Source organism: Anoplophora glabripennis, unplaced genomic scaffold (genome assembly GCF_000390285.2).
Source record: "Anoplophora glabripennis isolate ALB-LARVAE unplaced genomic scaffold, Agla_2.0 scaffold158, whole genome shotgun sequence".
In the NCBI taxonomy this organism is placed as follows: domain Eukaryota; kingdom Metazoa; phylum Arthropoda; class Insecta; order Coleoptera; family Cerambycidae; genus Anoplophora; species Anoplophora glabripennis.
In genome coordinates this window covers 350,894-354,858 of record NW_019416265.1, presented here as the reverse complement: position 1 = coordinate 354,858, position 3,965 = coordinate 350,894, and positions in this window count along the sequence as shown.

Here is a 3,965-nt window from a genome sequence, read left to right as displayed (position 1 = left end):
GATGTCATATAATAATGTTCAAATATTAAACTATCGAAATGAAATAGGTCAAGTCTTTTCTACTACTGTAATGTTTAAATTAACTTTTTTGCTTAAATCATTTTGCTTTATCATTAACTACAACAATAATTATTTTTATGCTGCTGATATTTCAAGTAATTTTATTAATGTTTAGTCATCTGTACAATATACAATAGTGATTATACCAATTAAAACTTAAGGATATAATACTGACTAAAAATAAAGTACATTAATACAATGATAACTATTTATTGATACAAATCAATATGGTGATTAATAGAATGTTTTCGATTTCAGTACTTTCAATGTGATAAATTCAACGCCTCCCAGACATCAAGTAATTGACATGTGGTACATTAAGACAATGAAACGAAGCATATATAAGTATCACCATAATAAATTTTTTCATTATATTTATGTCATTTTTCGTTCAGTCTATTTATAACAGTCCAAGCTTAGTTCATGGCTACCAAACAGGTTGGTGGAGACAGAGGTAACAAAAACTGTGATTTATCTTCGCAAAGGCTTGCCGTTTTCCGTGACTTGCTGACATATGTGACGGGAATTATTATTTTAAAACAGACTAAACATGTACTATAACTGCACAACTACTGTTCAACTACAAAATAGCGTAGTGGTTGGTGGATATTTCCTTAATATTGCGAAAAACTGTTAAGGGACGATTTCTTGCCAAAAAGTAAAGGAGATTTTCTATATAAATTTATTTCCAAAATATCTACTACAGGAATTACATCCCATAGATAGGGGCAGGTTAGATTTCAGGTTAGAAGTTTTTGTTCTATTTCTCACAGTTGGATAATCATAGATGAACGCAATTTGACGCTCGTACATCATTTACGATATTGCTATCGGCAGGGAATTGGACAGCCAGGCGCCTTCATGACGAACGTTATCCAAATCGAATTATCCTGCATCATTATGATGTTTAGTCGTTTACATACATCAGCGTCTTAGTATAACCGAAACTTAAAAAAAACATATCGCTAAAAATGAGCATCTCCAAACTCCTCAAATGAATGAGCTTAAATAAATCGAAAATGGCCGTACAACAAGCACTAGGAAGATTGCTCACACATTAAATATTAGCCACTCAATAGTTTGGCGGATTCTCAGAAATTATCTCTCATATCCCTATCATATTCATCATGTACAAACGCCTTTACCCTGTGACTTTTCACGTAGAATGGCCCCATGTCGAAGGACGCGAGAAAGAATAAGGCACAATTTTTAATTTTTTTGCACAAATACTCTTCTGTAGGGATACTGTAATGAATTTTCATAACAATCACATTATGGTCTTATAAAAACCCACAATAATTACTGTCAGAAAGCCATCATCAATACCAATTTTCCTTTAATTGGTAGATGGGAATTGCTTCTAGGGCAGGTTGACTGGAAAAATTTCTTGATCTGATTTCTTGATTTTGAAAATTTATTTCAGAATTTGCTAACACTGCCTGAAGAAGTCCCTATTTTATTATGACAACAAATGCGCTTATGTATTATGGGGCACCATTTCAGTTTCGTTGCTTTGCAGTATTTATATGTTACATATCCAAATCGTTGAATAGTTAGAATGGGAGCAAAATTTTCTAGATTTTTGTCTTTGGAGTCATCTTAAACTATTGGTTTATATGACTTCAATTGAAAATTTATATGAATTATCGAATTGCAATATCACATCTTGTAAACGATTTGACAGACTTTTGTTCTCCAATCAATGAAATTGAAGGTCGCCATTGTTAGTGTGAAAATCGGACTCCATATTCAGATCGAGCCTGAGTTGCTGTCACCTGTCAAGCGTTGTATGTGACGTCGCGAGTTTCGCACTGCTGTACGCTCTCGACCCCGATGTTTTATGTTTAATGTTTATTTGTTACTGATTTATCATTGCATTACCTGTACGATTATATACAATACATCAGTTATAAATTACACCGCGTCTCACTCTGCCCTAACAGCCATTCTAACAATTTTTTACAATTAGGAAACTTATTTAAATTTTTTCTAAAAAATTCCGATAGCAAACGTTTTTATAAATCAGTTTATATAGAAGACTTGTTTGTTTATTTTTTTTGGGCAAAGAATTGATCCTTAAAGTTTTTCGCAGTATTCAAGAAACTTCCTGTATTTTAAAAGTTTCGTCTATTTATATTGGGCAAATTTATTCCTTCTATGCTTGGACTGGACTAAGCTTTACTACAACTATTTTAGAAACTAACACGGTTTCCGTAGTAGTTACTATAGTGGCACTGGTAATAATACGATGCTTAAAAAATAACGTGACCGAGACAGCTGTGGCGGCTTTATAATAATAATATAATAAGAACCAGTAACTAAAGCACAGTAGCGCACATCATAATTTCGTAAGTACTATAAAAAGTAGATGATAGCATTCCAATGTTTTAATTAAAACTCATAATATTTGCTTCAAATTGTTATCACTGTCTCAGATACAGCGAGAAAAGCACGTGTATAAAAACATTCATTTTGTTTGTAGGCGTAACTCATTTGGCTTCGTTATTCAACAAATATTTCACCGTTAAATTTGGAAACATAAAAAAATAAAAGTAAACGAAGAGGTATTTCAGAAATGTGTATTTTGTGTCGAGTACCAAAACGTGTTTCTCTGTTTTATTAAATATAGAAGAATTTTAATAGGATATTATAAGTAAGATACGATTTTGATAATTTTAAGGACTGATTTATTAAATTTTTATGTAAACAATTCATAATGTGTATTAATTCCCCCCACATGGTTCTTACTTCAATATTTTTTAATAAATACCTTTGACTTCAAAAAGGTATTAAATTACCAGCTCGATGATGCATAGAAATTGGGAATTTACAATTTTTTTGTCATGTTTTGTAATAAACTATTTAAAAAAAATATTTAATTCACGCCACAGTATGAAAATATAACTAAATGAGTTTTTCATTTAAAATAACTTAAAAAATACTAAGACTCGACTATCTTGGGGGGCACAAATTGATAAAAGTCGGTATTAAAAGTTTATTTCAAAACATTTTCGAAACTCTCAATTCGATTTCAATGATTTCAATTCAATGATGATTTTGAATTTTTTCAAATAAGGTTCTACTTGACAACATTTGTTAATTAAAAAAAAGAATGAAATTTTTACTTTTTTCCTTTACGAAAAATCGACGTATGTAATAGTGTTTTTTTCCCGAAAGGAATATACCAAATATATTTATTAAAATATTATAATTTTCGATGTGTGTGTGTGTTTTTGGTTTAGATTGTATTTTTAATTAAATTGTAAATAGTATCATACAAACCTCTACTATATATTTTTTTATGTCTTACCTTGTACTTTATCCCTGGCTAGTTGTTGGTAGACACTTGTTTTAGACACTTTTGTTTGAAATTTAATGAGTGTTTATTCAAAATTTTGTTATATTATTTTTTTGACTTGAAGACTTTATAAACTCAAATTTATGAATACCTTTTTTATATAGAATATGTTTTCCATAATAAAGAATAGTTTTAACAACAAAATTCGCCTTTTTCTGCTTAGCTTACAAATAATATAAGGAATAATTAAAAAAATTTCTATTAATTAACTTTATCTATGCAATCCGGAGTAGATTTCCTTATATTATTTGTTGCCTATCATTCAGGGGCATCCTTACATCTAAACAAGAATGAAAATTAGTCAGAATTAAATAAAATGGCTGTTCATTTGACAGATTTTGTCAGAGCTCTTCGAAATATTGAATTATTTAAGTTATTAGTGATTGGATTCTGTTTGTTTTTGTACAGGTAAGTCCTGTGGTTTGTGATTTATACTTTGCAAAGATTTCATGCGAGAGAAAGCATGATTTATTTGGAATAGCTAGCGATATTTTAGTGCACTGCGTTTTAGGTACCTGTTACGTTGTGAAATTTGTAGTTTTCTTCG